This window comes from Triticum aestivum, chromosome 3A, assembly GCF_018294505.1.
Source record: "Triticum aestivum cultivar Chinese Spring chromosome 3A, IWGSC CS RefSeq v2.1, whole genome shotgun sequence".
Taxonomy (NCBI): domain Eukaryota; kingdom Viridiplantae; phylum Streptophyta; class Magnoliopsida; order Poales; family Poaceae; genus Triticum; species Triticum aestivum.
The window spans coordinates 629,928,077-629,951,370 of NC_057800.1; the positions used below are offsets into that span (position 1 = coordinate 629,928,077).

General features: G+C 47.3%; 1 long non-coding RNA gene and 9 other non-coding genes across 10 annotated transcripts in view; 9 read left to right on the top strand and 1 right to left on the bottom strand.

The window, feature by feature from the left end:
* Positions 1-2,544: 2,544 nt before the first annotated feature.
* The window catches only part of LOC123062731 (uncharacterized), a 21,363-nt gene continuing 613 nt past the window's right edge, over positions 2,545-23,294 (bottom strand). Inside the window, exons 2-6 of the long non-coding RNA XR_006429844.1 lie at positions 21,921-22,208; positions 19,518-19,856; positions 18,022-18,282; positions 4,023-5,493; positions 2,545-3,498 (exon numbers count right to left, since the gene is read on the bottom strand). This is a non-coding gene — a long non-coding RNA (uncharacterized lncRNA). The remainder of the gene's footprint in view (positions 3,499-4,022; positions 5,494-18,021; positions 18,283-19,517; positions 19,857-21,920; positions 22,209-23,294) is intronic.
* Positions 5,136-5,207, top strand: TRNAQ-UUG (transfer RNA glutamine (anticodon UUG)). The gene has a single exon. It is a non-coding gene; the product is annotated as a tRNA-Gln (tRNA).
* TRNAQ-UUG (transfer RNA glutamine (anticodon UUG)) lies at positions 6,157-6,228 on the top strand. Its single transcript has one exon. It is a non-coding gene; the product is annotated as a tRNA-Gln (tRNA).
* TRNAQ-UUG (transfer RNA glutamine (anticodon UUG)) lies at positions 6,913-6,984 on the top strand. Its single transcript has one exon. It is a non-coding gene; the product is annotated as a tRNA-Gln (tRNA).
* TRNAQ-UUG (transfer RNA glutamine (anticodon UUG)) lies at positions 7,852-7,923 on the top strand. The gene has a single exon. It is a non-coding gene; the product is annotated as a tRNA-Gln (tRNA).
* Positions 8,873-8,944, top strand: TRNAQ-UUG (transfer RNA glutamine (anticodon UUG)). The gene has a single exon. It is a non-coding gene; the product is annotated as a tRNA-Gln (tRNA).
* Positions 15,419-15,490, top strand: TRNAQ-UUG (transfer RNA glutamine (anticodon UUG)). Its single transcript has one exon. It is a non-coding gene; the product is annotated as a tRNA-Gln (tRNA).
* TRNAQ-UUG (transfer RNA glutamine (anticodon UUG)) lies at positions 17,012-17,083 on the top strand. Its single transcript has one exon. It is a non-coding gene; the product is annotated as a tRNA-Gln (tRNA).
* TRNAQ-UUG (transfer RNA glutamine (anticodon UUG)) lies at positions 19,966-20,037 on the top strand. The gene has a single exon. It is a non-coding gene; the product is annotated as a tRNA-Gln (tRNA).
* TRNAQ-UUG (transfer RNA glutamine (anticodon UUG)) lies at positions 20,970-21,041 on the top strand. The gene has a single exon. It is a non-coding gene; the product is annotated as a tRNA-Gln (tRNA).

A 23,294-nucleotide genomic window follows, 5' to 3' on the forward strand; every position in this document is an offset into this window, starting at 1 on the left:
TTTTAGAGGCATGACTGACATGATCTAGGAAACAAAAGTGGAAACATGGCAGGACTACGGTGGCACATACTCTCCTCTATGAACACACACACATCCTGCCTCTATGAACATCTCCGAAAGACCGAGCCGGCACATTATTTTGAGATTGGCGAAGTCGCCACAGACGCCTTCGTAGTCGACGGGAACATCTCCTCCCATTGAACGCATATATCGCTAAAAGGTTGATATAAATCCAGAAAAATACGAGCACCAATGTCAAGTCTGTGACTTGAACTCTAATGGGCAGGGCATACCTCTGTCCTCATAACTATCCAAGCATGGTTTGGTTCGCTTAATACTACATTTTATAACATATAAACAGTTGTCAAAAAATGTTGCACATGACATACTATGTGTTGTCCATAAAAACTGAAACAAATAGTAATACGCGTTATATTTTATAAAAGCTGTACACGTACTAAAAAAATGTTAAAATGTGGCATTTAATACACCACGAAAAAAATACCATCTCAAATATGGCATATGATCGAAAGTTTTCCGGCAAAATAAATAAATAAATATATAATACAAATTTTGTCAGTTAAATTGCTGATCTAGGCGTGCCTTACGGGGTGAAAGGAGATGGTTTGTTGCTGGTGAATTCTATCCTCTTCCTCTCGAGTACATGAGTCGGCACGCATGACGAAGCCGCAGCCATCAGCTAGCTAATCCCTATGGAAAGCTAGCTAGGGGCAAGTTGGAGACGTCCGATCAGGCGAAGATCGCCTGAAAGCGGACCGGGGACGGAGACCAGACCGTGCATGCATGGAAACCGACCTGCAAAGACCGGCGATCGCGCTCACGTTCACGCTCGTCACCGCCGTCAAATGGCATCTTCCCGGCCAATGGCAAGCTGCCCAGGCCGCCACCACCACCGTCGTCCATCGGCGTGGTGTGGTTGTCAACGGCCCAGCAGGGGTCACGGCTGACCCAAGCGCGTGAAGCCGCGCAGCGAGACAAGCGACGGGTAAAAGGGCGGTGGATGATCACTGCAACTTGAGAGGCGACTGATGAGTGATAGGGGATGGGAGGACGACGACGGGTCAGCCAGTTCACACCCGGGTCACGGATGGGGGTCAAAGCTGCCTGCCGCTCTGAGGCGGTGAGGCCCCGGCACGGCCACGGCGCGCGCGGGGAGCTCTGCCGTCGGCATCGGAGGCATCGTAGGTCGCCGTCGTCGGGCTCGGAACCTACGGCGTCTAGCTAGGGCCGGGAAATGGTTTTGTTTCCGAGCGCACATTGTTGTTACTTGTTCAATAGCGATATCACGAAGGTCAGAGGCAAAACGCCTGGATTATTTCAGTATTTCCGGCGATGCGCATTCAGTGGGAGGAGACGTTCCCATCGATGACAGGGTGCCTACGGAGACTTCGTAAATTTTAAAATGATATGTTGACTCAGCCTTTCGGAGGTGCTCATAGGGGTAGGATGTGCGTGTCTGCGTTCATAGGGATGAGTGTATGCGCGTGTATATGAGCGCTTGCATATGTACTGTGTTCAAGAAAAAAAAAGGGCAAAACGCTAAGGAGAAAATTGCATTGTAGATAATAAGATAACCATGAAAATGCTGAGACCATGCAACTTCGCATTTTCCCCGGGCCATGCAGGTCTATTCCGTTCAGAGCAGACAATTCTGAGGTCTCCGGGAGCGTTGGCGTCTACTGACTGAAACCGAACATAAGGTCCAAAGCAGAATTCTGAATCTGTGGCCAACCAGGACCGTTGACATAACACTGAAAACAGGAAGCTGAACCCCCGGTAAAACAGCGCCACAATCAGCGGTCAGGCACAGCTATGGTTACAACGATTGCTAGAGTCGGCAGAATATCCGGACGTAACGACAGACATCATGGGTCCTCAAGGCTAGGCACCTCATACGCCGGGACGACTCCTGAGTTAGGTTTCAGCGCTGAACGTCAACTGCAAGGCGATCAGAGGCCCCTTTTTTAAGACTATAGCCACGCGTTCGCCTGATAAGGCAAAAACCCTTGCACAAAACCGCAGACGACCATGAAAATGCTGAGACCATACAACACCGGATTTTCGCTGGACCATGCAAATCCACTCGGTTCAGAGCAGACGATTTTGAGGTCTTCAGAGTCTGTAGTCTACTGGGAGTCTGGCACGTAACGTCCAGCGCAGAATTCCGAATCCAGAAGCCCGGCCAGGAACGCTGACAGAGACACGATCAGCAGTCAACCACGGATATGCATCCGGCGCCGATCGTGACATGAATGAAGTTCATGTCGGCAGCGCAAACCGACAAATAGTATGATCTCTGAATGTGGTCAGCCGAGGTAGAAAATGCTTCATGGCCTGACCACTTTTACGAAACAAATGTGAGAATTAAATTCAGCAGTAACAATATTCAGGACCAATATTGCACGAGTTAGATCTGCATCCAAGTCAAATTTGAATGTCCTCGGAAAGTCATGGTGAGCAGTGACTGAAATGAACACGGGAGAACCTGAAAGCAGGGGCAGGGGAATTACAGGTCGCATCATAAGTATTCCACATCATCGAGTTACAAAAAGAATCATACCAACATCATCATAAGACTAGCAAAAAGAAACCCAAATGAGACATCCATGAACAAATTGGTGGAAAACACCCATGAAAGCAGCATTCAGTTCCTGCCTCTCCAGATTTGGCCTGAACTAATCAGTCATCAGCTTAGGTATCCATATCGGTAGCATCAATCCGAAACAAATAACACCAAAAAAAATCCAGGTGAGGTAGGGTGCCGCACCAATTCATTAATAGAAAAAACCGCAGACACAAAATGGTGGAAAGCACTGATGGAAGCAGTTCAGTTCAAGAAGCATGAAAGGCATTTTGTTCATGCCTCTCCAGATTTGGTCTGAATTAATCAGCTCATCAGCTTAGCTATCCACATAATATCACCGGCATCTATCTGATCACACACTGACTACTGAGAGCTTCTCTACGAGATGACAGTACGTGTTTTAAAGCTGACGCACTTGTAATGTCTAACAATGAGATATGCAATTTCGCAGTTCTTTGGCCCTGACTCTAGTGTCATACTAGAGTCTTCAGCCCCGACTTAGTGCCATACCACTTCTCTTCACTGCCGGAACCTGTCCATCTGTATTCGCTGTTTGTCTAGAAACGAAGGCTGTCCCTTCCATCTCATCGCTGCCACTGCACCCCGTTTCAATATCAATGTCTTCATAATCATATCGACGTGAGAATGAGATCTTCATAATATCAACACCAGTATCCGGTCATCTTCCACTTTTGCATGGCGAGCACCAGCTGGTTCATCTTCTACCTCCCCAACACGGTTGGCTGGTGGAGCTCTCACTTCCTCTTGTATGTATGTCTGGAACTTGAGCTTGGAAGCCTGTACCTTGGTGCAGAAGACTTCTAGAAAGTTACTTAGGCATCCTTGATCATAGACGTTAGGCCTACCACCTGACAGAGATTCTCGTGCGTTGTCTGAAATACCAAAATACCTATATCAGACATTAGGATTTAGGAGCAATGCACTGGAAGGAAACTACAGTTACTAACTTCAGACTGAAGGAGCCACTGTGCAAAAACTCAAAATATTGTACACTTTCAAAAAAGGCACATTCACGACCTACAGTTACTAATTTCAGATTAGTAGCTCCAACCAAACGTACCCCTTTGCCACTGCTTACGGTGGAGATTGAACTGAACTACCTATTTCCATAGATGCGTATAGCCGTATACCCTAGTTCTTAAAAAGGGACAACAATGCCACATTAATATTCTATTCTAGCAATGCGAGTGAACATGAAGAAGCAACTGCAATGGCCACTAGCGAGTCAGGCTGCATGTGGATGTGGGCTGTCCGTGGTGCCCACGTCCAAACCCACATAATGTGTGCGTGGACACCCACGGGTTGAGCGCCCGAAGATGTGGGATATGTGGGCTGTTCGGCGGGCGCCCGCATCGAACCCGCTTTTCACAGCCGCGACGATGATGCAGCCATGTACCTCTGACCGCAACGCCTCGGTCCAGCTCCAATGCTCCACCATGGCTACCGCAGTGCCGCCTTCTACCTCCGTGCTGGCCGTCGCAATGTTGCCATCCAGCGCTGCCATGGCTGCTGCAGCGCTGGCGTCTACCTCTGCCATGGCCTGCGCCGCATTACCTCCGCCGTGGCCTCCACTGGGCCGCCGTCTACTTCCACATATGAGAGCGTGAATAGAAGAAAAGGATCAATCCTGTCAGATGTGAGTTGTATCCTCGAAACAAAGTTGTGTCTGTCAGTATGAAATCACGGCATGGACTAGAACTGAAGGCAGACAGTATAGCAGTAATTATTCCCATGTTATTCCTCACTATTCAATTAGGGCTTCCCATGTTCATCCTGCAGAATAGATTTGTTCAGTTAAAATCCTAGTGCATAAGTCATCTACCATTAGTACATGGATAAGTAGTCCTGGTGATAGTTGGAGTCTGTCAGAGGAAAGTTAGGACCGGCAGAGTATAAGTCATAGCAGGCAGGAGAGCTCACCGGCGGTGCATCTTTGTACTACTCAAGTTATAGCCTATGGACACTGTTCTGTACTGCGACTAGCTTGCCACTGCTGCTCACATCGCTGTGGAGTAAGTGGGTATGCGGCAGCCCGCGTAGTCCCGCCTAAGCTATGTGGGCAGCCTACTTAATCCAACATAAATTATGTGGGTGGATACGGCGTCACACGGGACGCCCGCAGGTCGTCACACTTACAGTGTGGTGTGACTAGCGAGTGGTTGAAAGCACAGCTGGCCCATCAACACAATAATCCTTCAAAGTCATACTGAATGGATCAACCACATTACTTTTTTCCAAATTAGCATGCTAACACCTAGTAAATCCTAATAGCAACCCAATGAGACAAAAAGATCGTACCCACGCAATGGAGCCTTTGGCTAAAATAAAATGAAAAGAAAAAAGTAAATAAGTCATTCATCGGATATTCCTTGCGCCATTTAGCTGCCAAGTGGCAACCAGAAGCAAGTCCAAAATGACAGTAGGACATTTAATAAGAATGTAAAGAAACAATATTGTCTGTAAGCCAAATGAAAGATATATAATCATCAGTGGATCACACTCAACAAATGGTTTCGTAGTGTAGTGGTTAGCACTCCAGACTTTGAATCTGGCGACCTGGGTTCGAATCCCGGCGAGACCTACATTTTTAGCTGGCATTTTAGTTTTTCCATGGTACAATGTACTCACATGTTTATGCCATTTAGTACTGGAGAAAAATATTGTGAGAGTAGAATGCACTCCTGTTTTTGCCGGCATTTAGTATTTCCCTGGTACAATGTACCCAGACCATCCATGCTGCAGATACTCACAGTCTAGAGGCTAATAACACTTGAAACATACCTCTGTGTCTTCTGATTTACATTGGTGTGACTATAGCCTCGCCAAAATTTACATTTCACTATCAAGAAAGGCAAATTCCCTGGACCCTGCACAAGCAGGAGTTAGGTGCACTGAGCTGCCCTTTTATCAAGAAAGGCAAATTCAGTACCTATAGTCACTAACTTCAGATTAGTAGTTGCAACCGAACGTACCCCTTCCCCTCTACTTACGCTGTAGACTGAACTGAACTACTTATTTGCCTAGATGCGCGTACCCTTGTTCTTAATATGGGACATTAATGCCTCATTAATATTCTATTCTAGCAATGTGACGCAGACCCGTACACTCAAAAACTTGTATTCTAGCAATGTGAGTGAGCATGAAGAAGGAACTGCAATGGCCACTAGCGAGTAGTTGAAAGCACACCTGGCCAATCAAAACAATCATCCTTCAAGGTCATACTGAATGGACCGACTATATTACTTGTTTCAAATTATCATACCTCAAACACCTAGTAAATCCTATAGCAATCAACGAGACAAAATGATGTACCCATGCAATGAAGTATTTTAGCTAAAATGAATTGAAAAGAAAAGAGAAAATAAGTCACTCATCGGATATTCCTTGCTCCATTTAGCTGCCAAGTGGCAACCGGAACTAGTCCAAAAAGGCAGAAGGAAATTTAACAGGAAGCATCAAGTAAAGAAACAATATTTTGTCTGTAAACCAAATGACAGATATATAACCATCGTGGATCACACTCAACAAATGGTTTCGTAGTGTAGTGGTTAGCACTCCAGACTTTGAATCTGGCGACCTGGGTTTGAATCCCGGCGAGACCTACTTTTTTAGCTGGCATTTTAGTATTTCCATGTATAATGTACTCATATTTTTTATGACATTTACTATTAGGGAAAAATATCAAGTCGCAACTTTTTTTGCTTACATTTAGTGTTTCCGCGGTACAAATACTCAGTCTAGAGGCTCATAACACTTAAAACATCCCTGTCTTCTGATTTGTATTGGTGTGACTATAACCTTACAGTACACTATCAATAAAGGCACATTCAGTACCTATAGCCACAAACTTCAGATTGGTCACTGCAAACCGAACGTATCCCTTCCCCACTCTTATGATTTGGAGACCCAACTGAACTACTTATTCCCATAGATGGGCATACACCTGGCCAATCAAAACAAATATCCTTCAAGGTCATACTGAATGGACCGACTATATTACTTGTTCCAAATTATCATACCTCAAACACCTAGTAAATCCTATAGCAATCAACGAGACAAAATGACGTACCCATGCAATGAAGTATTTAACTAAAATGAATTGAAAAGAAAAGAGAAAATAAGTCACTCATTGGATATTCCTTGCTCCATTTAGCTGCCAAGTGGCAACCGGAACTAGTCCAAAAAGGCAGAAGGAAATTTAACAGGAAGCATCGAGTAAAGAAACAATATTTTGTCTGTAAACCAAATGACAGATATATAACCATCGTGGATCACACTCAACAAATGGTTTCGTAGTGCAGTGGTTAGCACTCCAGACTTTGAATCTGGCGACCTGGGTTGGAATCCCGGCGAGACCTACTTTTTTAGCTGGCATTTTATTATTTCCATGTATAATGTACTCATATTATTTTATGACATTTAGTATTAGGGAAAAATATTGACTCACAATTTTTTTCCCTTACATTTAGTGTTTCCACGGTACAAATACTCCGGTCTAGAGGCTCATAACACTTAAAGCATCCCTGTCTCATGATTTATATTGGTGTGACTATAACCTTACAGTACACTATCAATAAAGGCCCATTCAGTACCTATAGCCACAAACTTCAGATTGGTCACTGCAAACCGAACATATCCCTTCCCCACTCTTATGGTGGAGACCCAACTGAACTACTTACTCCCATAGATGCGCATACCCATGTTCTTAAGATGGAACATCAATGGCTTATTAATATTCTATTCTAGCAATGTGTTGCAGACCCATACAAGAACTCAAAATATTGTATTCTAGCAAGGTGATTGAACATGAAGAAGGAACTGCAATGGCCACTAGTGAGTGGTTGAAAGCACATCTGGCAATCAAAACAATTATCTTCAAGGCCATATAGAATGTATCGACCATACTACTTTTTCCAAATTATTGTACCGCATACACCTAGTAAATCCTAAGAGCAACTCACTGACACAAAATGATCGTACCCAGGCAATGAGCCTTTGGCTAAAATGAATTGAAAAGAAAAGAGAAATAAGTCATTCATCAGAAATTCCTTGCTCCATTTAGCTAACAAGTTGCAACCGGAAGCAAATCCAAAAAAACAGAAGGAAATTTAAGAGGAAGCGTCGAGTAAAGAAACAATATTTTTTTCCTCAAAAAAAAGAAACAATATTTTGTCTGCAAACCAAATGACAGAAATATAACCATCAGTGAGTCACTCTCAACAAATGGTTTCGTAGTGTAGTGGTTAGCACTCCAGACTTTGAATCTGGCGACCTGGGTTCGAATCCCGGAGAGACCTACTTTTTTAGCTGGCATTTTAGTGTTTCCATGATACAATGTACTCACATTTTTTTATGACATTTAGTATTTGGGAAAAATATTGACTCTCATTTTTTGCTGACATTTATTGTTTCCAGTGTAGAATGTACTCCTATTTTTGCTGACATTTAGTATTTTCCTGGTACATGTACTCAGAGCTTCCATGGTACAAATACTCACAGTATAGAGGCTAATAACACTTGAAACATACCTCTGTCTTCTGATTTACATTGGTGTGACTATAGCCAAAATTTACATTTCACTATCAAGAAAGGCAAATTCCCCGGACCCTGCGCAAGCGGGAGCTATGTGCACCGAGATGACTTTTATCAAGAAAGGCAAATTCAGTACCCGTAGTTACTAACTTCAGATTAGTAGCTGCAACCAAACGTACCCCTTCCCAACTACTTACGCTGGAGACTGAACTGAACTACTTATTTCCCTAGATGCACGTACCCTTGTTCTTAAAATGGGACATCAATGCCTCACTAATATTCCATTCTAGCAATGTGATGCAAACCCGTACAGTCAAAATGAGCATGAAGAAGGAACTGCAATGGCCACTAGCGAGTGGTTGAAAGCACAGCTGGACAATCAAAACAATTATCCCTCAAGGTCATACTGAATGGACAGACTATATTACTTATTCCAAATTATCATACCTCAAGCACCTAGTAAATCCTATAGCAATCAACGAGACAAAATGACATATCCATGCAATGAAGTATTTAGCTAAAATGAATTGAAAAGAGAAGAGAAAATAAGTCATTCATCAGATATTCCTTGCTCCATTGAGCTGCCAAGTAGCGATCGGAACTAGTCCAACAAGGCAGAAGGAAATATAACAGGAAGCATCGAGTAAAGAACAATATTTCGTCTGTAAGCAAAATGACAGAAATATAACCATCGGTGGATCACACCCATCAATTGGTTTCGTAGTGTAGTGGTTAGCACTCCAGACTTTGAATCTGGCGACCTGGGTTCGAATCCCTGCGAGACCTACTTTTTTAGTGGCATTATAGTATTTCCATGTACAATGTACTCACATGTTTTTATGACATTTAGTATTGGGGAAAAATATCGACTCACAATTTTGTTTGCTGACATTTAGTGTTTCCACGGTAGGATGTACTCCACTCCCGACATTTAGTATTCCCCTGGTACAATGTACCCAGACCTTCCATGGTACAAATACTCAGTCTAGAGGCTAATATCACTTAAAACACCCGTCTTCTGATTTATATTGGTATGACTATAACCTTGCCAGAATTTACAGTACACTATCAATAAAGGCACAGTCAGGACCTATAACCACAAACTTCAGATTAATCACTGCAACCGAACGTATCCCTTGCCCACTTCTTATGGTGGAGGCCGAACTGAACTACTTATTTCCATAGATGTGTATACTCATGTCTTAAGATGGAACATCAATAGCTTATTAATTTTCTATTCTAGCAATGTGTTGCAGTCCCATTCCAAAACTCAAAATATTGTATTCTAGCAATGTGATTGAACATGAAGAAGGAACTTTGCAATGGCCACTAGTGAGTGGTTGAAAGCACATCTGGCAATCAAAACAATTATCCTTCAAGGCCACACAGAATGTATCGACCATGTTACTTTTTCCAACATATTGTACCTCATACCTGGTAAATCCTAATAGCAGGAGGTTTTTTCAGTTGGAATGACTCCGCTCCTAGCGCTCCTCCCGCTCCCCTCTCCACCAGCCCCGCCGCCATCGACTCCACGCCGGTAGCCCTCCTCCCTCGCCCTGCCATGGCGCCCCCTCCCCCACCCACTCCCTCTCCGGCGAGCGCGTCTCCTCCGGTGACAGCCGCTGGTCTGAGTCCGGGTCCGACAGCGCGTCTCCCCCTCGCTCCTACCAGGACGTCGCTCGCACACCACCACCGGCTCCGCCCGTCCGCGACGTGGTTCCCGCGCCGGCGGCCCCCAGGCTGCCTGCCTCTGCCCGCCTCGGGCCCCGCTCGGAGGTGCATCGCGTCTCGCACGGAGCCACGGTGGACGCCGACAGCTACCAACAGCCGCGCCGCAGGAACCGACGTCGGCCTCACCGTGAGCCTGAGCTGAGCCCGTCGCCGCGGCGCCAGCGCAGCCCATCCCCCGAAGAGCTCGTCGGGCTCTGCTTCCGCTGCCTCGACCCCCGCCACCGCGTCCGCGACTGAACCAATGACATTCGCTGCCGACGATGCCTCATCTCCAGCCACGACTCCCGCAGTTGTGATGACCTCCTCCGCCCCTACGGTCACCACCCTCATGTATCCCATCGCCATCGCCCTCGTCTGCTCCGACGTCGACCGAGCTCGCGCCCTCACTGGTCATGCAGCTTGCCCGGATGGGGAGGGAGACGGGCACGAGGCTGATGACGCCGGCGCCGACGCCGGCCGCAAGCGCCGCCGTGGCCGCAAGCGCCGCCGTACTGCCGCAGCACCGGAGGGACACGCCGACGGCATGGCCGTCGACGCCGCCGGCTGGACGCACCTCCGTGGCCAGCACCGCGCGGACGGCCTTGCCGTCGCCGATCTCTGGTCCGGAGCCTGCACCGCCGTGTGCGCACAAACGCCACCGCCCGTACAGTCAACAGCCCGGTGCATGGACGCTTGGCCCACCTCCCATGACGACGCCCGACACTCTCGTCACAAAGCCAAAAGAGGAAAGAGAGGAGGAAAGAAAAAGCGCGCAAGGATTGCGGCTGCGATTGCCGAAGCTGCTACGGCTGCAGATCCCAGGCCGACAGGATCACCCCTACGGGCCGACGCACACGTCGCATCGCCAAATGGCTCCCTGGCACTGGCGCACTCCCACCCCAGAAGCCGGGCCCACCACGGCTGCGGATCCCAGGCCGACAGGATCACCCCAACGGGCTGACGCGCACGTCGCTTCGCCAACTGGCTCCCTGGCGTTGATGCCGGGCCCTCCCACCTCAGAGGCCGGACCCGCCACGACCGCGCCTCTCCTGTCGCCATGCATCCAGACGGGCGCCACAGTTGATTCGAGATCGCCCTCCCCCAATCGTTGCGCGCCTAGGGATCCAGACAGCCTGTCCTCATGCAGCGAGGTCCTCGACTCACAACCAGAAGTGCGCCCACCCCCATCCGCTCCAGAGGCTGATGCTGCTGCTGACCCGTTGTCGGGACAAAGCGCTACTTTCTCTACATCAGTTCCTGCCGCCCCTGTCCACACCAACACCCATCCCGAGGACCGATCCCCTGACCGCATCGATGCTGCGCGGGACGATACACGGGAAGAGACGCGGCACACCCACACCACCGCGCCAGAGCGCACCCCAGGCCTCGACAATACACTGCAGGCTCCTGACGCCGATGTGTTGGGCCTCCCAGTCGCTACCGCTTCGATGGCCCATGATCCCGTGCGGATCTTGCCCAGGCCGCCTCCGCTCCTGGGTACGGTTGCCGCTGACCCGGCCATCGAGGACATACGCCCTGCATCGCCCACACCCATCGTGCGGAGCGTGGCCCGCTTCGCCTCACCCCTAGTCACGCTTCGTCGCTGCTGACCGAGTGCTACCACGACGGGTAACTAGACCGTGGGCGACTTCCTTGCCGCGGCCACTAGGCAGCTTAACCCTGTCCTTCCCACCCCAGGCCGCAAGCAACGCCGGCAGCCGCTCAACTTCGCGCCGCCGCGGCGTGGCCGATCTGCGACCGCAGCAAAGACCAAGGCGGCTGCGCTGCCGACCGAGTGCTACCACGACGAGTAACTGGACCGTGGGCGACTTCCTTGCCGCAGCCACTAGGCAGCTTAACCCTGTCCTTCCCACCCCAGGCCGCAAGCAACGCCGGCAACCGCTCAACTTCGCGCCGCCGCAGCGTGGCCGATCTACGACCGCAGCAAAGACCAAGGCGGCTGCACCACCCACTGTCGAGCGCCGCGCGCAGGTTCAGCTGCTGCGCACTCTGGGCATTGTTGGGGTTGACGAGCCAATCACCCCGGAAGCAATGAAGGCCTACGACAACCTGTTCGCCGCGCCGATCCCCAAGACAGTTCTTGCAGCCATCGCTGCCCTTGTCGGTCGCGAGCTCCCCGCTGACCCATCCGCGATGCCGATCACCACGGTGATCAACGGCAGCCCAATCGAGGCCTGATTGCGTGCCCACCCCTCCCTCGTCGATCATGCTTTCATGGATCACGACCTGAAGATCATAATATGGAACGTGCGATGCCTCAACGCTCGCACCCGGCGCACTGCAATCCGGCCGCTCATTGTATCCACGAACGCATCTGTTGTCTGCCTCCAGGAAACTAAAATGGAGTTGATCGGCTTGTCTACTGTCCTTGAGACACTTGGCTCGGACTTTGACGACTACGCATACTTGCCTGCGATCGGCACCCGCCGCGGTATTCTGCTGGCCTGGAAGTGCTCATTGGTGACGATCAGCAATCACTCGCTCACCGCAAACACGTTGTCCGCCCAGGTGTCGACCCCCCACAGCGCCAACCCCTGGTGGCTCACTATCGTCTATGGGTCGCAACATGACAACGACAAGATCGCGTTCCTCCAAGAAATCCGCGATGTCCGATCCAACTGTGCTGGCCCATGGATGCTTTGCGGTGATTTTAACCTGATCTATCGCAACGAGGATAAGAACAATGGAAACCTCAACCACCGCATGATGGGGCGCTTCCGACGGGTCATCAATGACCTCACCCTCATGGAGGTATACCTAAACGGCCGGCGCTACACTTGGTCAAATGAGCAGACCCCGCCAACCCTGGTCCACCTTGATCGCGTCCTATGCACCGCGGATTGGGAAGAGCAGCATGGCGAGTGCCACCTACGATGCTTGGCTTCGGTCATATCTGACCACAGCCCCCTCCTCCTCGATGACCTGGACCCCCCCTTTGGCGAAGAGGAGATTTGGCAGGCTGTCAAGCGATTGCCGGCGCGCAAAGCGCCCGACCCGGATGGCTTCACCGCAGAATTCCTACGCTCCTGCTGGCCTATTGTGAAGCATGACTACGTCCGCGTCTTCCAGCAGCTCTACGCGCTACGTGGACGGGGATTCAGCTGCCTGAACCAAGTGCTGCTCACGCTGATCCCAAAGCGTTCCGATGCAGCCGGGCTCGGCGATTACATGCCCATCAGCCTAATCCACCTCGTCGCCAAGATTTTTCGCAAAGGTGATGTCCCTCCACCTAGCGCCCAAGCTGAATGAGTTGGTCAGCCCCATCCAGAACGCTTTCATCCCAAGACGAAGCCTACACGACAATTTCGTGCTTGTCCGACAATCAACCCGTCTTCTCCACCAATTGGGCGCCCCGCGCATCCTCCTGAAGCTTGACCTTGCGCGGGCATTCGATTCTATGTCCTGGCCATTCCTCTTTGAGGTCTTGCGTCGATATGGCTTCAGCGACCGTTTCCTCGGCTGGATCGCCATTCTCCTATCGTCGGCAAGCACAAAGGTCCTCCTCAATGGTGCGTCGGGACCAGCGATCTGGCACCGCTGTGGGCTTCGTCAAGGTGATCCGGTATCGCCACAGCTCTTCATGCTTGCTGTCGACACATTGGGACGCCTTTTTCGCCGCGCTGCCGAGCTCAACGTGCTACAAAAACTGCACCCCCACCGGGCGCTACCCGTACTCTCGCTGTATGCGGACGATGTCATTCTCTTCTGCCACCCCTCGACGCGTGACACACTCGCCGTCCAAGAAATCATGCAGCTATTTGGCCGAGCGTCAGGCCTAAGGGTGAACTTCCAGAGGAGCACATCCACGCTGATCAGATGCGACGGTGACATGGCTGCCCCGGCCATCGCCAACCTGCCTAACCGTGGCGCTGCCCGTCACCTACCTGGGGATCCCGCTGACCCTTGGACGCCGAACCGCTGCACAACTACAGCCCCTCGTCGACAAAACAGCTGGAAAACTCCCCACCTGGAAGGCACATCTTATGAACAAGGCTGGACGCCTTGCCTTCGTCAAATCGGTGCTAAGCACGATCCCCATCCACCAGCTCCTAGTGCTCACGCCGCCAAAGAAGATCCTCAAACTCCTGGAAAAAATCCAACGAGGATTCCTATGGATGGGCCGCACGAAGGCACACGGCGGCCACTGTCACGTCAACTCGCAACGCGTCTGCCGCCCAACTCGCCTTGGTGGGCTCGGAGTGCATGACTTGGAGCGCACGGGCCTGGCCTTGCGTACCAGATGGCTTTGGTTTGCCCGCACAGATGACAACCAGGCATGGTCTGGCCTCGACCTTCAATTCAGTGCGGCGGAGCGCGCCTTCTTCGCGTCCACCACCATGATCCTCGGCAACGGCCAGCGCACGCTGTTCTGGGAGGACCGATGGCTCAACGGCTGCTCCATCTCGGAACTAGCGCCACAGCTTCATGCCCTCATCCCGAAGCATCGCCGCAAGAGCAGGACCGTGGCAAACGGCCTGCAAGCGCACCAATGGGCATCAAACATCCAGGGCACCCTCGGCATCCGCGAGATCGGCCAGTACCTACTCACCTGGCGTGCGGTCGAGCACATCACGCTCACCGCCGAGCCGGATCGCCTGCATTGGAAGTGGAATGCAGCAGGTACTTACACGGTGCCATCCGCCTACCTCGCCACCTTCCAAGGCTCGATCTCCTGCCCCGCATGGAAACTGAACTGGAAAGGCTGGGCACCTCCGCGTGTCAAGTTCTTCCATTGGCTCGCTCACATGGGGCGTTGCTGGACGGCTGATCGCCTTGCTCGTCGCGGACTGCCGCATCCCCCTCGCTGTTCGCTTTGTGACCAGGAGCCCAAATCGATCCGGCATCTATTCCTGGAATGCCCCTTCTCCAGACAAGTGTGGCACGAGATCCTGTCCTGGCTACGCCTGCCATGCAGCGCGCCCTCCAGCGAGGAATCCCTGTCCGAGTGGTGGCGCTCGGCGCGGCGGAACACGCCAAAGCCCATGCAAAAGGGCCTTACCACCGCTACTCTGCTGATCCCTTGGATGACCTGGAAGCATCGCAACGACTGCGTGTTTAACGGCACGACCCCATCGACCAACTTACTGACCGCGCGGATCAAGGATGAAGCTACACTCTGGGCAAGAGCTGGCGCCCGTGGCCTGCGTGTCATCCTACCACAAACCTGGGACGTCCACTGATTTTGATCCCTGACTGTAATAGCTCCTCCTAGGAGGCTGTAACAAACTCACTCTTTTCAATTCAAAGAAACGCAAGTCTTTTGCGTTTTCTCAAAAGAAAAATCATAATAGCAACTCAACGGCACAAAATGAACGTACCCACGCAATGGAGCCTTTGGCTAAAATGAATTGAAAGAAAAGAGATTCATCGGATATTCCTTGCTCCATTTAGCTGCCAAGTGGCAACCGGAAGCAAATCCAAAAAAACAGAAGGAAATTTAAGAGTAAGCGTCGAGTAAAGAAACAATATTTTGTCTGCAAGCCAAATGACAGAAATATAACTATCAGTGAGTCACACTCAACAAATGGTTTCGTAGTGTAGTGGTTAGCACTCCAGACTTTGAATCTGGCAACCTGGGTTCGAATCCCGGCGAGACCTACTTTTTGAGCTGGCATTTTAGTGTTTCCATGGTACAATATACTCACATTTTTATGACATTCAATATTTGGGAAAGATATTGACTCTCAATTTTTAGCTGACATTTCGTGCTTCCAGGGTAGAATGTACTCCTATTTTTGCTAACATTTAGTATTTCCCTGGTATACAATGTACTCAGAGCTTCCATGGTACAAATACTCAGTCTAGAGGCTAATAAAACTTGAAACATACCTCTGTCTTCTGATTTACATTGGTGTGACTATAACCTCGCCAAAATTTACAGTACACTATCTAGAAAGGAACATTCGGTACCTATGCTTGCTAACTTCAGATTAGACGCTGCAATCAAATGTGCCACTTCCCCACTGCTTATGGTGGAAACTGAACTGAACTACTTATTTCAATAGATGCTCATACCCTTGTTCTTAAAATGGGACATCAATGCCTCATAAACATTCTATTCTAGCAATCTGATGCGGATATGTACAAGAGCTCAAAATCTTGTATTCTAGCAATGTATGTGAACATGGAAAACGAACTGCAAAGGCCAATAGTGAGTGGTTGAAAGCCAAGATGGACAATTGAAACAATTAACCTTCAAGGTCATACTAAATGCCGACCACATGTTCCAAATTGTAAGGAACTAAGGATGGGAAATGTCTTCACTATGTTCTCCATGTATCATCATTCCGGCAACAGGTTTATTGCAATAAAGTTTGAGCTACAACTTCGTTGCTAAGTCGGCATTACCTCTGTCGTAAAATTGTCGAAGGGGGTGGACCAGTTAAGCGCAGATTCAGCCCTAGGATAGTCAGAGCGGTAAGATGAGATGATAGCGGCAGGCAGTGAGCTAGATGGAAGAGGTGCAGGGGAATGTATGGTTACAACTACTGACCATAGTTGTGAGATATCGGAGACGTTAAGAAGGGCGACTCAACCACGACGACAACAGTGCTAATAGAAACAATGCTTTTGCCATGTGCTTATTTTTTAAGGTGCTATAGAATAAGTTGTGGAAAATCCACTACTGGCTAATCATGTTGAAGCTATATACATTTTGTTATCCAATGGTTGTCCCAATGCATCTCCTCTCATATGTTGTGTGCTAAGTGCATAATATATATCCTTGAAGCTTAATAAGCAGATTAAGGCATAGCCTAGTGGTGGGAAGGGGTTGATGCCTTCACACCCACCCAGGGTTTGTTGCACCAATTATACTGTAGGGGCCTCCCTTATAGTCTTTCAGTCAAAAAAAAAGAGAGAGGAGAAAAAACACCAAACAAACACTAAACACCTAATAGCAGCTCAATGAGACAAAATTATCGTACCCACACAATGGATATTTTGGCTAAATTTTTTAAAAAAGGTATTTGTCGGATAAATTTAGCTGCCAAGTGGCAAATGGAAGTAAGTCCAAAAAAGGGGAAGGAAATTTAAAAGGAACCATCAAGTAAAGGAAAATATTCTAGCTGTATGCCAAATGACAGAAATATAACCATCAGTGTACTACACTCAACAAATGGTTTCGTAGTGTAGTGGTTAGCACTCCAGACTTTGAATCTGGCGACCTGGGTTCGAATCCCGGCGAGACCTACTTTTTTAGCTGACATTTAAGTATTTCCATGGTACAATGCACTCACATTTTTTTCTGGACATTTAGTATTCGGAAAAAATATCAACTCACGATTTTCCAGCTGACATTTAGTGTTCCGGGGTAGAATGTACTCCTATTTTTGCTGACATTTAGTATTTCCTTGGTAGAATGTACCCAGAACATACAAATACTCACAAGTGAAAGAGAAGTGTATACCTACTAACTTCAGATTAGTCGCTGCAACCAAATGTACACCTTCCCCACTTATTACAGTGGAGACTGAACTGAACTACTTATTTCGATACCGTTGTTCTTAAAGTGAGACATGAATGCCTCATTAATATTCTAGTCTAGCAATGTGATGCGCCGACCCGTGCAAGAACTCAAAATATTGTATTCTAGCAATGTTAGTGAACATGAAGAAGGAACTGCAATGGCCATTATCGAGTGGTTTAAGGCCCAGCTGGGCTATCAAAACAGTTAACCTTCAAGGTCATACTGAATGGACCGCCCATGTCATTTGCTCCAAATTGTAATGATAAGTGAAAGGTCTTCTCTACGTTCTCTTTGTATAATCATTCCGGTAACAGGTTTACTGCAATAAATTTTGGGCTACAACTTGTTAATGTGGCCATCTACCGAGTATGGACATGCTTGTGACAGCAGCTCGCAATCCTAAGTTGGAAAGGCAATGCTAGTGTACTGATTTACATCACAGACCACTAAGATGGTCTATTGGTCACAATTTAGGTGCAACACAATTTATAAGTGCAAGAAAAGGATTCTCTCTTGAGTACACACCTATTCCTCAAATGACAACTGGGTAAATAATAGCCCCATGCCAAATGATAAGACAAAAAACTATTTGAAGTGACCAAGTAAACCAACTTTGTCGACAAAATTAAATGCCAGAAGATATGAGAAGAGACATATGTACCTCGCATAGAAGAGTGAGAATTAAGTAGTTGATTGTCACATTCCGATACAGAGCTAGCGTAAAGCAAATGAGCAGAATAAGGTGATGCAGCAGAATTCCAGGAATCTATCCACTGTATAGTCGGTAGCGGAGCATATCCAATTGGCCATAAGCAACGTGGCCACACGAAAAGCACAGAGCAGAATATGCTCCAATCCAACTGCTACCAACTAATTCTTCATGCTGAAACATTTCTCATGGCCCTTGTACGCCTAAAGATAACTGCAAACCAGAGATAGGAGTGAGATAAAGTCGATCAACAAGCCTAAGAATTAATAACATATGGCAGCATCAATGGAACAAACTAAAGAGATAAATGTTTACCAAAAAGAGACATAGTAAGCTTTCGAGAATATGCAGTGCACCTACGAGTCATCCATTTAAAAGAAGGATCAACAATTTTACATACTGCGGAGGGAAGGCTCTACAACTTCCTAACTATCTTGAGAGAAAGAACAGCACCTCTAAATCTAATGGCACATATCCGACCGTCTAGGACATAAAATTTCCATTTCTATCTTTTTGCTTATTCGTTGTCAATTCTGTGCGACAGATTTACTGGTAATAAGTACTCCCTCTGTCTCAAAATATAAGATGTTTTTATACTCCCTTTGTATCAAAAAAATGTCTTACATTTTGAGACAGAGTGAGTACCTGCGAAGTAGTGGTACATGAGAAGTAATGTTGTGAGAAAGGTAGTGCTCTAAAAGTCACCCACCTAGTGCACCTAGAGGGCCCCCAGGCACTAGGTGACACCCTTCCTGCTAGCCATTTTGTCCCTCCTAGGCCCACCTAATTGGTGTTTAGGCACTAGGGCCAACTAGAAGACAAAATGGAGATATTTGCCGTCCAAGCTCTAAATACACTTTATACCATTACCTTTCTTTTGGAGGGTTGGCAATTTTGTATGAAAAACATGGATGTATCTGCACGCAAGGCCATTGCATGGTTGCCACATTACTTGGAAGTTGGAACCAGACAACCTCTAGAAGTCGAACATGCTATAAACTACTCCCTCCGTCCCATAATGTAAGACGTTTTTTGACACTAGTGTAGTGTAAAAAAATGTCTTACATTATGGGACGGAGGGAGTAGCAAGCAATATGGGCTTTGAGAAATCTTGCACAATTTCAACCAATCAAAGCTCAAATGGAGACAATTCTCGACAGCACAAGGAAGCAGTATCGCAGTAACTAACAAGACTAACTCTGAGTAAATAACTCATGCTGCTCCCTTTTGTTCAGGACTCTAGGGTCGAACAAATTCCATCAAGCATCAACAAGTTTACCAACTGATTAATCTGCCGCACCCTATCTATCCCCAAATTCGTGAAATGCTTGAAGTCAACTGACGTACGCTTTCTTCTAGTCGATTAACCCAAAGCGCATGTATGGGAAAAGCTACAGGGCGAAATGTGAGGATTCGGAGAGGGGGTGAAACAGAGAGAGGGACCAGACCTGAGGCCGAAGTGAGGGGGGAGTGGAGAAGCGGGAAGGCAGTGTTCACGAAGAGTGGCGCGGACGGCCGTGTTGGCGGCCTGGAAGAAGGCGAAGCCGGCGGCCACGGCGGCCCCGCACGCCGATCTCAAACCCCACCGACACGGCCCACAGCACTAGCGTCGCAGCGGAAGAAGGTGCTCATGTCGCCCGCGCCGGCGCGACGGGGCGGCATCCCGTCTTCCGTCATGGCGAGCCGAGAGCCGCACCCGTCCACACGCTAGCCGGCTAGCCCCTCCTCTCCTCTTCGTCGGATATTCCTTTCTCCATTTAGCTGCCAAGTGCCAAACAGAAGCAAGTCTGGGAAAAGGGAAGGAAATTTAACAGGAATCATCGAGCAAAGAAACAATATTTTGTCTGTAACCCAAATTACAGAAATATAACCATCAGTGGATCACACTCAACAAATGGTTTCATAGTGTAGTGGTTAGCACTCCAGACTTTGAATCTGGCGACCTGGGTTCAAATCCCGGCGAGACCTACTTTTTTAGCTGGCATTTTAGTATTTCCCTTGTACAATGTACCAATACCTGGGTTCACATTTTTTATGACATTTAGTATTCAGGAAAAAATATTGACTCGAAATTTTTGCTGACATTTAGTGTTTCCAGGGTAGAATATACTTTTACTTTTGCTGACATTTAGTATTTCCCTTGTACAATGTACCAAGACCTTCCATGGTACAAATACTCAGTCTAGAGGCTAATAGCACTTGAAACATACCTCTGTCTTCTGATTTACATTGGTGTGACTATAACCTTGACAAAATTTACAGTAAACTATCAAGAAAGGCACATCCAGGACCTATATTACTAACTTCAGATTAGTCGCTGGACGCTGCAACCAAATGTATCCCTTCCACACTGCTTACAGTAAAGGCTGAACTGAACTGCTGATCCACAGAAGTGAGATATCTGAGATGTGTAAAAAGGGTGACCCTACCACAACAAGGGTGGTGCTAATAGTAACAGTGTTTTTCCATGTGCTTATTTTTTAAGGTCCATAGAACAAATTGTGGAAAACCCACTACTGACTAATCATGATGAAGCTAGATAAATTTTGTTATCCAATGGTTCTCCCAATGCATCTCCTCTCATATGTTGTGTGTTCTTAAGTGCATAATATATATCCTTGAAGCTTAATGATGAAGAAGAGAAAACACCAAACAAACACTAAACACCTAGTAAATCCTAATAGCAGCTCAATGACCATGCTATGGAGCCTTCGGCTAAAATTTATTGGAAAAAGAAGGTAATCGTCAGGTGTTCCTTGCTCCATTTAGCTGCCAAGTGGCAAATGGAATAAGTCAAAAAAGGGAAGGAAAATTAACAGGAACCATCAAGTTAAGGCAAATATTCTGGCTGTAAACCAAATGACAGAAATATCACAATCAGTGTACCACACTCAACAAATGGTTTCGTAGTGTAGTGGTTAGCACTCCAGACTTTGAATCTGGCAACCTGGGTTCAAATCCCGGCGAGACCTACTTTTTTAACTGACATTTTAGTATTTCCATGGTACAATGTAGTCACATTTTTTCCTGAAATTTAGTGTTCGGGTAAAATATCGACTCACAATTTTTTAGCTGGCATTAGTGCTTCCAGGGTAAAATGTGCTCCTATTTTTGCTGACATTTAGTATTTCCTTGGTACAATGTACCCAGACCTTCCATAGTACAAATACTCACAAGTGAAAGAAAAGTGTATACCTACTAACTTCAGATTAGTTGCTGCAACCAAATGTACACCTTGCCCACTGATTACAGTACCGATGTTATTAAAATGAGACATCAATGCCTCATTAATATTCTATTCTAGCAATGTGATGCGTCGACCCGTGCAAGACCTCCAAATATTGTATTCTAGCAATGTTAGTGAACTTGAAGAAGAAACTGCAATGGCCACTATTGAGTGGTTCAAAGACCAGCTGGGCAATCAAAACAGTTAGCCTCACAAGGTCATACTGAATGGACTGACCATATTATTTGTCCTAAATTGTGATGAATTGATAAAGTGCAAGGTCTTCTGTACGTTCTCTTTGTATCCTCATTTACTTCAATATTGGGCTGCAACTTATTAATGTGGCCATCTACCGGCTATGGACATGCTTGTGCCAGCAGCTCGCAATCCTGAGTTGGAAAGCAATGCTAGTTTACTGATTTACATCAAAGGCCACTAAGATGGTCTGTTGGTCACAATTTAGGTGCAATGCAACTTATAAGTGCAAGGAAAGGATTCTCTCAAGGCAAACTGGGTAAACAGTAACCCCATGGCAAATGATAAGACAAACTATATGAAGTGACCAAGTAAACCAACTTTGTCAACAAAATAAAATGCCAGGAAATATGAGAAGATATATATGTACCTCGCACAGAAGAGTGTGAATCAGGTAGTTGATTGTCTCATTCCGATACAGAGCCGGCGTAAAGCAAATGAGCAGAATAAGGTGATGCATGAGAATTCCAGGAATATCCGTCCACTGTATAGCTGGTAGCGGATCATATCCAATTGGTCATAAGCAAAGTAGCCACATGAAAAGCACTTAGCAGAATATGCTGCAATCCAAGTATCCAACTGTTATCAACTAATTATTCATGCTGAAACATGTTCTCAAGGCCCTTGGTACACCATTGGCACAACAGAACAAAGATAACTGCACATCAAGATAGGAGTGAAATAAAGTCGGTCAACAAGCCTAATAAGAATTAATTAAAATAACATATTGCAGCATCAATGGAACATACTGAAGAGATAAAATTTACCAAAACAGGACAGAATAAGCTTTCGAGAATATGCATTACACCTACGAGCCATTACATTTAAAAGAAGGGTCAACAGTTTTACATACTGCGGAGGGAAGGCTCTACAACTTCCTAACTATCTTGAGAGAAAGATTTAGCACCTGTAAATCTAATGGCACCTATCCGACCATCTAGGACATAAAATTTCCATTTCTATCAAAAAAAAATTTGCTTAGCCATTGTCAATTCTGTGCGACAGATTTACTGACAATAAGGCTGTGTTCGGAAATCCACCGCTCCGTCACCAAGGAGCGGAGCGCACGGAGCGCTCTGTTTGCCGCTCTCCGTATTTCTACAGTATGCCGCTCCGCTCCGCGGCGGAGTGACGGAGCGGAGTGACTCCGAACGGAGCCTAAGTACATGAAAAGTAATGTTGTGAGAAAGGTAGTGTTCTAAAAGTCAGCCGCCTAGTGCACCTAGAGGGCCACCAGGCACTAGATGACACCCTTCCTGCTGGCCAATTTATCCCTCCTAGGCCCACCTAATTGGCGTTTAGGCACTAGGTGCTGATTTGCCGCCCAACTAGCAGACAAAATAGAGATATTAGCCACCCAACTAGTGAACTCCTATAAACACACGCTATACCATTACCACTCTTTGAAGGGTTGGCAATTTTGTATGAAAAAACATGGAAGTATTTGCACGCAAGGCCATTGCATGGTTGCCACATTTACTTGGAAACTGGAACCATACAGCCTCCATAAACAGCAAGGTAGCAAGCAGTATGGTCTCTGAGAAATCTTGCACAATTTCAACCAATCAAAACTCAAATGGAGACAATTCACAATAGCACAAGGAAGCAGTGCCGCAGTAACTAACAAGACTAACACTAATAGCGCATAGCTCATGCTGCTTCATTTTGTCCAGGGCCGAATAGATTGCATCAAGCGTCAACGAGTTTAACTCATTCTGTGCCCTCTCTATCCCCAAATTCGTGA